This window comes from Mytilus galloprovincialis, chromosome 13 (genome assembly GCF_965363235.1).
Source record: "Mytilus galloprovincialis chromosome 13, xbMytGall1.hap1.1, whole genome shotgun sequence".
Taxonomy (NCBI): Eukaryota; Metazoa; Mollusca; class Bivalvia; order Mytilida; family Mytilidae; genus Mytilus; species Mytilus galloprovincialis.
Window position 1 is genome coordinate 33671933 of NC_134850.1, and position 13947 is coordinate 33685879.

General features: G+C 31.1%; 1 protein-coding gene and 1 long non-coding RNA gene across 6 annotated transcripts in view; one reads left to right on the plus strand and one right to left on the minus strand.

The window, feature by feature from the left end:
• The window catches only part of LOC143056911 (D-glucuronyl C5-epimerase-like), an 84290-nt gene that overhangs the window by 32995 nt on the left and 37348 nt on the right, over positions 1-13947 (minus strand). The window contains exon 1 of one of the 5 annotated variants that reach the window (XM_076230101.1): positions 2495-2518. The exons of the other annotated variants lie outside the window; for them this stretch is intronic. The gene's annotated coding sequence lies outside the window, so the exon portion shown is untranslated. Of the gene's footprint in view, positions 1-2494; positions 2519-13947 lie in introns of those variants that run through there. 5 annotated transcript variants of the gene reach the window in all.
• On the plus strand, positions 1181-11085 carry LOC143056912 (uncharacterized). Its single transcript, XR_012972561.1, has 3 exons — positions 1181-1207; positions 4087-4175; positions 10888-11085. It is a non-coding gene; the product is annotated as an uncharacterized LOC143056912 (long non-coding RNA).

The following is a 13947-nucleotide window of genomic DNA, read 5'->3' on the forward strand; positions in this document are numbered from 1 at the left end:
GCTATTGTGCCAGAAGAAGTACTGCAATGTTAATTTAGTATGTTTTATATACTGTAAATTCAGGAATTATTGCATGCATTTATTATTTAGAAAAATCCTGTTTAATTCATGTAAAAAAAAATCAAAATGCAAGTTTAACTTATTGTGATTATAACCCTGGACATTTTTCTCAATCAATGAAAAAATTTGGCAATAATTTCTGAATATACAGTAACTTGTAGTTCAGTGCAAATGATAGAGTTAAAATATGGGTGAAACTTTGTTTTCCAACAAACTTTAATTTTGACTTAATTTTTTCTTTATAAAAAATATGAGACCAAGGCTTTTTGATTGGTTGATTTCTGAGTCCGAGCATAATAACTGTGCCCTAAATGTATATATCCCACAAGGCCTAAAGAAAAGTATATATACCAGTGAAAAGATAGACATAAACCTGATTTTTAAATTTAACTTTTTGGAAAATAGCCAAAATTTCATTTCATGTCCAGAAGTCAGAAATCTCATTTTTATAGCCTACATAATTATGGTCAAACATATGTTGTACAAAATTTGTACAAACATACAAGAAATAATTTAATTTTCTGACATATGGCACATCTGCCTATGCAAATATCTATTAACTATGAATTTCAAGTGTTTATGACACTTAAAGCTCATCTTCTCCCATAAAAACACTTGAGGTTTTAAGAAATTAGAGAAATGATAGTACCATAAAAACCTTGGCCATTTGTCTTCTTATTTTGTAAATTTAATAGCCTTGAAAATATTAGCTCAATGCATATTTTCCATTGACATTTATTTCTTACTGAGCAGACCTGTACTTTTGTCCTGTACAAGAATAAAGTGTGCCTGACCGCTCAAATCTGTCCATAAGTTAGAGAAATGATAGTATTATAAAAACATTGGCCACTCGGTCTTCTTATTTTCTTATTTTGTAAATTTAATAGCCTTGAATATATGGCTTTAGCTCAATGCATATTTTCCATTGACATTTATTTCTTACTGAGCAGATATTTTCTTTTGTTGGCACACTAGTAAATCTGGCATGACTGCTCAAAATCTGTCCATAAGTTAATTTGCATAATTGATGACCACAATATGCAATGAATTATTTATACAAGTTTTGTTTATTTTAATTTTTTTTTTTTTTTTAGTTTGGAGGCTATTGATTCATCATGCTTGCTTCAATAGAAACATGTGCTGCAGGGTATACTAAGAGTAGTATGAGGAGACACCAGCTAGCCTAGACTTGCTACATGTCCCTTCCTAATTATTATTGTTTTTTTCAATTTTGCCCCTTTAATAATTTTACTGCTATAACTAGGAGATTACAATTATACTGACATCTGCAGGAGGAAGGGAATTGTAGCAAGTCTATTCCCTTTCTAATATTTCTCTCTTACTAATTTATATGTTTACTGATAAGTGCCGGCCTACTAATTGCCCTTGGAGATGTCAGTATAATTGTAATCAAATTATTAAAGGGGCAAAATTGAAAAAACAATAATAATTAGGAAGGGACATGTAGCAAGTCTACAGCTAGCCATATATCTTGATATTAGCTCAAATAGAATAAACGTAAAAAATGGCAAGTATTTTTTCAAGGATCAATGTTTTTGAGGACCACCTACAGCAAGTGCTCAAGACATTTTTACTCAACCCCTCTCAGCAGGACTGCATCAATAGTGCAATTATTTAATTGAAGTGCTTTTCTTACTACGAAAAAAGAGCCCATTGATAAAAACTTTCTCTGAATGAAAAGAATCGAAATGTCAATAAAATTGAATAAGCATTTGACCTTGGGAAAGACGTTATTAAACTTCCCTACTTTAAACTCACCCCCTAAAATTGAGAATGAATTTCTTAGGGATTGTGTCAAAGAGACAACCCTTCAAAAAGCAAGTAACATCAGAAGGTCACCAATGTATGTGCAATGACTGTTAACCAACTGTCAATATAATTTTAACAAAATCCTCCTCTCCAATCTCAATATATATAAAGTCATACATGTCCAGATTTAAGATCAGGTGAATAGAATTAATTATCATTATAATTAAATTTTACCCAATTTTCTGTGATACTGTAAGTTTCTATATATATACCAAAGAAACTGATAAGATACAAGGATTATACCTACTAGTATATACAACACTAACAAATTTGGTCAGTTTTAATACATCTCAAAGTGCTCCTGAAACTCAACAGAAGTCAAATTTGATGACTTTGATAAAAATTCCATTTAAGAACTCATTCCAAAATTTAGCAATTGAGTATCTTTTCATTTCCTTTTAGACTATATATTTTATGGTCAGCCAAAACCTATGTCAAAGGTAAGAAGTATCCGATATAGGAATGAGAATGAAAAAAAAAAATTATTTTGAAATTTTTTGCTTTCTCAATATTTATTTGATTGGGTCATGAACTATTTCAACACAGAGAAGTATCCAATTTAAAAATGTCAATTCAAAATTAAATATTTAATAATTAGTCTTACCTTACTGTGTTAGTCCAATTTACATAATAATTATATCAAAACCTTAATTGATATTAGGCATATCAGACCAGTCCATTATATATCTGGTTATAAGTGTATATATCACCTTTGATATTGTATCATGTTGTCGGAGACATCGATCACACAGCAACAATTTAATAATGTTTGCCACAGTTTTCCCGTTCGATCATTTAAGTGTAAAGTTATGTGAATGAACAATAACTGCACTGTCAACTGTCGTAAATACTAAAATTGAATCAATAGGGACGTGTACCTTTAACAAAACTCTGACAAATTTAATTGTTGACCTAGGTAAAAAAATTATAAAAGTCCGTGGATCATTTAGTCACTTTATCTAATGTTTAGTTTGTTCATATTTATGTTGTTACTTTCGTTTTATTTGGTTTGAATGAATGAAAAGGTTAAAATTTTCAGGTAAATATCCTGTTTTCACACATAACGAGTTAAAATACGTACAAATTCATACAAATTTTCATAAATTTATTGATAAAGTTCCCGTAATATATCTCTGTAAACAGATAAAAGAATAGGTAAAAAGCCATACAAATCCATTAAAAGATTTTAAATGAAACGCTATCATTTTTCATTCAGAAAACAATTCTTAACGGTCATCTTTGTGCAAATATGAACTATAAACATGATAAATTACAGCATAGAATTTAAGTATGGGATTTAAAAATCAAATAAATTACATTGAAACCATCTGCTTTAATTCATATATAAAATGCATACTTTGCAAAATTTAAATTCTTACTAAGGATCTGTTTTCTAGGTCTATTTCATGTTCAGTGATGGTAATGTTTTAAATTTAAATGTTTCTGTGATACCTTAAATTGAGAATCCAAATGGGGAATGTGTCAAAGAGACAAAAACCCGACCATAGACCAGACAACAGCCGAAGGCCATCAATGGGTCTTCAATATAGCGAGAAGCATGTATTGTAGCTCATCACATTTTGATGGTACAGTAAAATTTACAATCCATATTGGATACATGGTCATGGAAATTCTCATTTAAATATTTTTATTCTCCTTTGCATTGCTTCTGGTTTATTCTACAAAATTTAGAGACCACAGTAAGAATGTCTATAAATCTAGTCCTGATCATGTATGAACTATTTGCCACTGTACCTTAAGCAACCAACAATCAACCATCTATGAGGTGACTGGGGTTTGGGGAGGTTATTCAAGGTCATGAAGATATGACTGTCAATCTTCTAGTTTCAGTGGCAGATCCAGCCATTTTAAAAAGGGGGGTTCCCAACCCAGGACAAAGGGGGGGTTCCAACTATATGTCCCCATTCAAATGCATTGATCGGCCAAAAAAAAAGGAGGGTTCCAACCCCCTGATCCCCCCCCCCCCTGGATCCGCCAATGAGTTTGTTTGGATGTGGGATGTTGTTATAACCTCCCTCTCCATATTTGTAGAAATTGATATATCCCGGTACATTGTACTCATAAAAATAATGTTTTATTTTGTGTACTTATTATCCATTTACAAATATTAAACTTTCTGTATTTTCTGTTTTTAAAATTTTGACAGGCAGAATTTCATCTATTTTGTCTTTTCAGTGAAAAGGTTGGTCATGGAGTAAAAAACTGGCATCAAAAGACAATGTTATATTGTTTGTGTGAACTTACATCGTAGCAATAACTGTCAAGTGAGTATATGAGTAAATGTCATTTGAAGGATAAAGTTTCAAATATATAACAACTGTTGATTTTTAAACTTTTTCATGACTTAAGCCCAAAAAATAATAATATTTTAAATGAAACAAAGAAGTAGGTTTAGAAATGACTAAAATTGGCCTAAGATTTGAAGGTTTTTTACAAAATAGCCTAAATACTCAACCTTTCAATATTTTTGTGATATTACTATTACAAAATCATTTCTTTTTTCAAGTTATGAAGTTATGACTCCTTAAATATGCAATGTGTGTGTTGCAATGTCAGATTTGGTCCAATTTCTCTATAATTTATGACAATTTTTGGCCCAATTTAATTTTGCTGCCTTACTTGATACAAAACCACTAATTCATTTCCAAACTGCAAAAGACAGATGAACCAACAAAATTATTTTGAAAAAACCTTCCGCTGATGAATTGATCAGTCTAACTATATTTTTTAGACCCTCCCAAACAAATGCTATTTATATCCTCCTGTTTGCACATCTTTTAAAACTATTTTCTATACATGTTCAGACTTATATCATTGTTTGTCTAACACCTAAAGGTTTGTCAGTTTTCAGCCTACTTCACATAGAAATATTTGCTAGTAATTGACTTTAAATAATTTATATACCTAAGTTGGTAGGTGTGATAATTTTATTGTAACAACTTCAAAATCTCAAACCACTTTAGTTATTGATAGTTTTTTGGAATGTATCAGACATAAAACAACTGTAAATGTGTGAAAATTCTAATGGACTAAAGTTTGTAACATCAGTTTTGGTTGAAATATCATCAAACTTTTATTGGGTAAAATTTACAATCTAAATGCCAGAATCTCTAATGAAGGTAAAACTGAGCTATTTGGGATGCTCATCTGACAGAATTTAGCTAGGGGTACTCTTTTCAATAAATGCTCCATACGTGAGAGTATAGAAGAGCAAGATAATTTCCATAGCACAAACAGATGCATTATGGTCTAAGATATCCATTTCTCACATGTTATTGTCCTTGTCCTCAGCTTCGTGGTATCATTAATGTACACTTAGAAAGCTAAGCACTGAATTTTTTTTTAATCTTGATTTTTTCCAGTTATTATGAATAATGGGACAACTATACTAGTATTTAGTATACAGATTAAATGAAAGGTTTTCATGACCTTCAGACAGGGTTCAAATGACCTTGACCTTACTTTTAGTTTCAGTAATCAATGTTTATATAGTTTATATGATTAGGTCTGTAAATGTAATAGGTCAACTTTTTTGGGAGCATATGATGATTTTTCTTTGAACATGTCTTTCTGACCTTGACCTCATATTCATAGTTAATTGGTCCACATTAAGTTTTATCATCATCACTGTGGTTTCGGTATTTCTATCAGATACTATAAGCAAGGAGGTTTATATATAGCAAAAGTTCAACTTTGTTGGGAGTATAGAAGGATTGTTAGGTGTACATGTATGTATGTCTGTCTGATATTATTTATGATTTGACCTTGAACTTATTTTCATGAATCATCAATTTGATGAGGTTAAGTTTCTGCTATACAGGTACATGTATTTCGACTTTTATATTAAAGACTTTCAACATAAAAGTCAATCATAATCAGTGAAACATTAATGACGCATTTCTGCACGGGCATGTGCATGGCTGTTTTAGAATTGTAATAAAATATATACAGCTAAAAAACATTGACAAACGTGACTGATATAGTATTTAAATCATGAGAATCTAAACTATTATCCCCTAATTTTCTATTTAATATTGATAATCGGGGAACTTTTAATTCGATATAATGTTTTTCTACATGGTTTTCTTTAATTTGGCTGAATATCGTGTATATTCAAAGCAATCCTAAATTACCATTGACATGTATATCCCTTTATATATATCAATGACTAACAAATTTGGATTTATATTTAAACCTTGCATGTCCTTGGTGAATAAAAATCGGTAGATAATATATGAAAGTTGTCACGATAATTCGTTGTAAAACACATATAGCTCAAACTAAACTGGGTGGTATATAGCATTATCTTATTCTAAACAAATACACAAAAGAAAGACAAATTAACTTCTAACATTGTTAGATACAGAAAGTTACACTTTGCTCAAAATATTAACATATTCAATAGGTTAGCTTTAAGCATTAAACGTAATTTAATATAATTTCAAAAAGAGTTTTTAATTTTATTTACATTAGTGTGTTACAATGCCCATATTTTACCCTGTATCAGATTTCTATCCCAGTTAAATCAAATATGTTTATCAGTTAGGAATAAATGATTAAATCGGGTGAGAAAACATAAATATTTATACAATATTTTGGTCAATGACGGGTGGCGCTACTTGTATTTGTTTTGTATTAGAGGCTTTTTCTTGTTACTACATGACCACACTGCTTTCTTTTTTGTATCACATCAAAGTTTGTAATTATTACAGATTAATGTACAAGCATTCTTCATCAAACGCATGATGAGATCGTTAGTGACCTTGAACAAATAACAAATATTTGTGTTTAGAAACTTTAAATTAATTCAGTACGTTTCTTATTTATGGTGACCATAAAAGGAACAATGTGAAAAATCAAGGATGTCAGTCAAGTGCAATCTCTATTATAGGGTATTATTAAGGTAATAAGGAAATCCTACTTCACTATGATGTAATTTAGTTGCTTGTATTGTGCATTTTTTCTCAAGTGTTTAAAGAAAAATAAGGCTTCATCTGCCAAAAGTCCTAGCTATTATTATAACAAAAAAAATGTTAAAAGAAATAAAGAGGAAATCGCTGTTAAAAGCAGTAAACAAATTTGAAAATTAACTTAAAAACAAATGGACCAACTAGAACCCTCAAAGGTCCAATATGCAGAGATATCCAACATTTGTTTGTTATTATATAACAGATTCTGCAAACAGATATTTTTACTAAGGTATCTAAGTATCTTTAATAAATCATTTCAGAGCTCATTTCAGAGCTAAACTAAAGCACAAAAGACTAGAGGATTTGTTGACAGTTCTCCCCTGAACAGTTCTAGAGAATTTTTTGTCATTTCAATGAGAACACACAAATCAAATCTATTGTAGGGCTGCAAAATATATGCCATTTATTTGAACATGATTACTAAATTTCAAAATATTACACTACAGAGAAGCTATTAAATTTACAAATTCAAAATTTCAATCTCATTTTAAAATTACAATCCCATCAGCCACTTGATAATAATAATTGAAATTGTTTACAGAAACAGGCTTGATTAAGTAAACAATTGAATAAGCCACAAGAATCCCATAGATTAAATTATTCAATAACTTTGGTTTATTTCTTCAAATTAAGTGGGGATGACCCTTTTATGGGATATTAGCTACTTTAATTCCCTAATCAGACTATGATATAACGGGTACTTTGAAGTGGGGAATATTTGTTTATATTTACAATAACCTGGTGTAATAACAGGGAATTATTGGGATCATAGGTAATCTAATGGTCTTTGGTATTTGAAGCTGCTGGAATTATAAATGTAACACCTAACCCACATGAGGCCTGGATAAGTTTAAAACAAATAAGTTATCTCCCCTTTGTTTATGAATGAAAAATTAATAGCAATGGAATTTTTTTGATATTTTGGCCTTTTGCCTTAAAAGAATTAGTAAATGCTGATTAATTTGTGTTCGTCATAGTGTCTGGAAAGTGCTGAAAAATTGTTATAAACAAAAAACGGAAAGCAAATGAATGTATTTCCCAATCAAAATGAAAGGGATAAGAGGGTCACTTCTGAGTTTAATAATATTTAAGGCCATTTTTTTCCTTTCTTTACTTTCCCCTTATTTTTCTGCAGTATTGGCCCATTATTCTCTTTTCTGCTATCCCCATTTAGACCCTTTTATAAGATCCTGGTCCCTCATATTAAATTCAAAATATTCATATATATTATTTACCAGTACTTTGATATTTTAATGACTGATTTTGAATTATTTGATGTTCAAATTTTAAAGTCTACTGAGTTAGCTGTTGTGTTTTTTTCTGAGTTTTTTTCTCTCGTAGTCATGGCACTATTTGACTAACACTATATTTATTTTGTGTGTCTAAAGATTTCGATTTAGATTCTTCTGTCAACAATCAATGACCAGGATTTTGGAATGTGACAAAAAGGAATTCTTTACACCTGTAATTAAAAGACCTGCTTGTATTACACCTGGAAACCTACTTATGTAATATGTACGTAGGTGTTGGATATTAAACTGTCTATACCGCTTTCAATTGGCTCAATATCTAAAAAATTTAATTACTGCACACAAAACCATTTAAAATGCACTGTATATAATTTAGCTAGTTCAATACGTTTAGAAACGTTGCCAAATATTTTCAGTAGATTTCATCTCCATAATATAAGTATTCAGAAGTGATTAAAGTTGATATAAAAATAAGGAGATATGCGTTTTTCTATGGTGAATAATATTTATTTTATCTCTTTTCATTATAATACTGTCATGAATTTCTGTTTGACACATGCAATTCACTTTTTTTATGAATCAAAAGAATAGTTATTTGGGTCTGCATTGCATTTCCCTTGTAGTGGAGGGGGGTCTGGTGTTGGAATTCCCCCATTTTTTGACAATCGATGCTTTTGAATGGGGACATATGGATGGAACACCCCTTTATCCTGGGTTCGAAGCCCCTTCTAAAAATGGCTGAATCCGCCCCTGCCCTTTTATGTCACACTTTTCTCAGGTACAAATAAACAGAATAGTCAGCATTCAGACAGTGATTGGCTATAAGGTTTGGGCACTTTTCAAATTTGTCAAACATCAACTGTTTTTTTTCCAATACTTTGTATTATGATTCGGGGTATACTTAATGTGATGGTTGCTTGATGTCCAGTGGCAAATATTTCATGCATGTTCAGGACTTTGCATAACAATAGGTGCATTCTTGTTTTTAATTAAAATTAATTTGCATACATAGCATTGTCTTTATGTTGAATGATATTAAAGGCTGATATATATACACCCCCTGTATCTGTCACTAGAAAGTGTTAAAAACTCCATATTATGTATTCTTAACATGTACAGAACACCATTCTATGTTGTTGTGAATGTAACCTTTCATTATAATCTTTATTTTTATGTACCAATAGTCATTAGATATAAAGGTTTGAAAAATGAAAGAATTTTGTTGTTCAGTGCACGTGCAAAAAACATGAGAACACTGGAAATTAATCTTCGAAATATTAAAAAAAAATATGGCAGTAATCTAGTTTTTCTGTTAAGTACCTAATTCTAATAAAAAGTAAAAATTCTTGTCAGTTTTAACAAAGGAAATTAATCCAGAACTAATGAATTTGTGTTGGAAAATCTGTTTTTGTCGCGACTCCTTAAGCTCACCATTTATCTTAAATCATATCCTACAGGCTTTACATGGTATAAAACGTATGACAAATTATATAAATACTATTACATTCACAAAATATAAAAGTCGGACCACAGTTTTCTTGTTTAATACAGTTAGCCCATTGTCATACCGGGATTAGGACCAGGGTAAAATAGTCCAATATATCAAAGGATCTTTTGAAAGTGGAAACTATATCCAATACAAGAAAAGTATTTAAGGCAGCGATTAGGTAAAAGGATTGAGGAAAATACATCAAATCTTTGAATTGTGCACCTTTTAAAAATTACACAGTGAAAGAGAATTATCTTTTCATGGCTTACGAAGCTTTGGTGATCAATCAGAGTTTAATGCATCAAAATCTGATACAGTTCACAGGAAGGAAAAGAATTTGTTTGGGGTCATTTTAGGTCATTTTTGTATAAGAGAACTTTGAACTACTATTAGGGGTGTAATTTAACATTGTCCTATCAATCAAGGATAGCAAAGATTAATGTTTTAGACAAAATTCTTAAAATTAAATAAACTTTTAAAATATTTTTTTGCTTTTGATAATTTTAGGTCAAATTTGTACAGGAAAATTTTAAACTCCTAGCAATAAGGATGTAATATTACACTTCCTTTAAATAGAGTAGGATAGATATTTATAAATAAGACCATATGATTAAGTAGTAACTAATTTACAAATGTTTTAAGATTTTGTGAAAACTATATATAGATGCATGTACTAGAAACCACTTCAGCCCTCAATCCCTTTTCCTCGATTCTTGTGATTTCCCTCCTCAGCTGCTTAAAATTCTCTTTAATATTATCCAGTATATATAGCTTTTATAGATTTTTAAAATGATGATTAAAGTTTTGTACTTTTATATAGTACTGCTCTAGGTAGGATCTTACATGTTAAAATATAGTGTTAATATTTAAATAAATGGTGATTTTGGGCTAAAGTAGAAGAGACAGTGACCCCAGAAAGCAAAAAATAATAAAAGAAAAACTTCGTAACTTTCTAAAATTGATCAATTTAGAAACAATTAGGAAACTAAGGTTATAGAACTTCCTCAGGCAAAATTTACCTTACATGTAGATCTTGTTTGGGAGGAAACTATAGAAAACAGATGAATTTTGGCTGCCATAAATGATTACCAATCTATCATTGTCTTTTATATTGGTGTGATTCAAAACCTACACTGCCTTAGCCTCAAGGCTTTACTTGGGTTTGACTGTATTATATCCTAATTTATAACTTATAAATTGTAAAAAAAATTGTCAATAAAATATAATATACAATTGTTTAATCATGCTGATAATTTGATTTTTTCAGGGATGTAAGGAATTGTCAACAGCCCATTGGTAACGCCCTGGAGGAATATTGGATGATACTTGTGATACAACACAGCTGAAGGAAATATATACAAGTTATAAATCATAATTTTTGCATTTAAATGTGATTACTCATATTTTAAAATCATTTGTTTTTTAAATTGAAATAATAACTTGACATTGACAATGCGTTGACAAGAGAGGGCCCTCATGGGGTTTTTGATTATGTGATTACTTGGCCGTTTTTTTAATGATTATTTGATTATTAAGCCAAATATTTCATGATTATTTGATTACCTAGGACTGTATTTTTAGTTTATGATTATTTGATTACTAAAGATAAGCAAATATTTAATGATTATGTGATTATATTGGCAAAACAATGGTGATTATGTGATTACTAGGACCCCCCCATGAGGGGCCTCACAAGAGATGAATGGGTATTTAAGTATTGGACACATTCACAGTGAGGCTGACAATGGAAGGGTCTGCTCATAAGTTAGTGTTAGTTAGAGACATATCCAGAATTCCAGAAAGGTGGGTTGGAAGCCCATTCATTAAAACTTTAATTTTATATTCAAATAAAAAATTATCAAAATTTGGGCATGTACATGAATAAGAATCTTTTAAGAAAATCTACACATGGTAACCCATAAATTTGTAGCAATTCAAGAAAGTTTTCAGTTTTAAAATTAGATGATTTATTGTTCATGATAAATAGGTATAAACATAAAGATATTGCCAATGAGACAACTATCCACAAATTTCAAATGAATAAACTCATCATATATACCAGGACTAATTTTTTTTATATACGCCAGACGTGCGTTTCGTCTACAAAAGACTCATCAGTGACGCTCGAATCCAAAAAAGTAAAAAAGGCCAATGAAGTTAATGTAAGCAATTATAGGCAACCCAATGGCCTTAAAGCAATGAGAAAAATCCATACTGTGTAGCAGGGTTCTCACTAAGGATTTTTTAAGGCGAGTCCAGGAATTGTCATTTTTGGCCAAGTAAGAAAAAGATATTTTACAGCAATATAGTTTATTGTCGAGCCTGCAACTTTTGTTGCAGAAAGCTCGACATAGGGATAGTGATCCGGCGGCGGCGGCGGCGGCGGTGTTAGCTCACTTCTTAAAAGCTTTATATTTTAGAAGGTGGAAGACCTGGATGCTTCATACTTTGTATATTGATGCCTCATGTTACGAAGTTTCCGTCAGTCACATGTCCAATGTCCTTGACCTCATTTTCATGGTTCAGTGACCACTTGAAAAAAAAGTTCAGATTTTTTGTAATGTTGAGTTCTCTCTTATTATAAGTAATAGGATAACTATATTTGGTATGTGCGTACCTTGCAAGATCCTCTTGCCCGTCAGACAGTTTTCACTTGACCTCGACCTCATTTCATGGCTCAGTGAACAAGGTTAAGTTTTGGTGGTCAAGTCCATATCTCAGATACTATAAGCAATAGGGCTAGTATATTCGGTGTATGGAAGGACTGTAAGGTGTACATGACCAACTGGCAGGTGTCATCTGACCTTGACCTCATTTTCATGGTTCAGTGGTTATAGTTAAGTTTTTGTGTTTTGGTCTGTTTTTCTCATACTTTATGCAATAGGTCTACTATATTTGTTGTATGGAATGATTGTAAGGTGAACATGTCTAGCGGACAGATGTCATCTGACCTTGACCTCATTTTCATGGTTCAGTGGTCAAAGTTAAGTTTTTCAGTTTTGGTCTTTTTATCTGATACTATACGCCATAGGTCAACTATATTTAGTGTATGGAAATATTTTATGATTTATATATTAGTCGTGCAGGTTTTATTTGACCTTGACCTCATTTTCACGGTTCATTGCTCAGTGTTAAGTTTTTGTGTTTTAGTCTATTTTTCTTAAACTATAAGTATTAGGTCAACTATATTTGTTTTATGGAAACATTGTTAGCTGTACATGTCAGCCTGGCATGGTTCATCTGACCTTGACCTCATTTTCATGGTTCATTGGTCTTTGTTTAGTTATCTTGGTTAATGTAACGTTTATGTGACAGTTGTAATAAAGCTTTATACTTAGGACTATCAACATAATATCAATGATTAGTAAAGAAGGCGAGACATTTCAGTGTGTGCACTCTTGTTATTTTAGTCTCCATGACCTAATAGAACAATGAAATGAGATTAAATTCTGATTACTTTTAAACTTTTGCTATAAAATGATGATATGATTGTTCAGTTTATACAAAATATTTCGATCTTGATGCATCTTTGGACTCACCACCTTTAAAAAATGGTGAGTCCAGACAGATTTTGATGAGTCCAGGACTCATGGACTCGCCTTAGTGAGAACCCTGCTGTGTAGTCAGCTAGGCTATATAACACCACTTTCAGCACTCTTGGCTCTTTCATAAAGGCCATTTATATATATGCTAAAGGCTTCACTACCATCAGTGAACAACTGACATTTGGCAGGAAAATGGCAATCCTAGTCAATTAAGGTGGTACCTAACACTACAGGGAGATAACTCTGTAAAGTCAGCTAAACGTTTTAATTACATTGTGTTGTAAAAGGAATATTAAGCTAAATCTCAATGATCAAAATATGTGTTTGTCAAACTGCTGTATAACCAGTGTAATTTATCTGACAAAACGGTTGGTTAAAACTTTTTTATAAATTTTTGTTAAAGGGTAAAAGTAAATACTTTGACAAAATTTTATGAAAATTAAACGGGCCAAATTGATTTTAGTTAAAGTGTTGGGTACCACCTTAAGATGGGGAGTTTAAGGTATCGGCCATGAGCAGGATTTGAACTCACAAACTTAGTGTTGATATGCTAGTGATCACTATAGAGATATAAAAACTAAAATTATCTCATGTATATCGCTTGGTTCCAAAAGTAGGTTGTAAATAATACAAAACATTTGAAATTTTGCACCGTGGCAGTCCTCACCTCCTGTTGATTCCATATTTTGACATACTAAAATTTGACATGACACTAGATTGATGATAAACATGGTGACAGGATAAATTCTGTGTTTAATTTTAAAAAAACTCATCTATCTTAT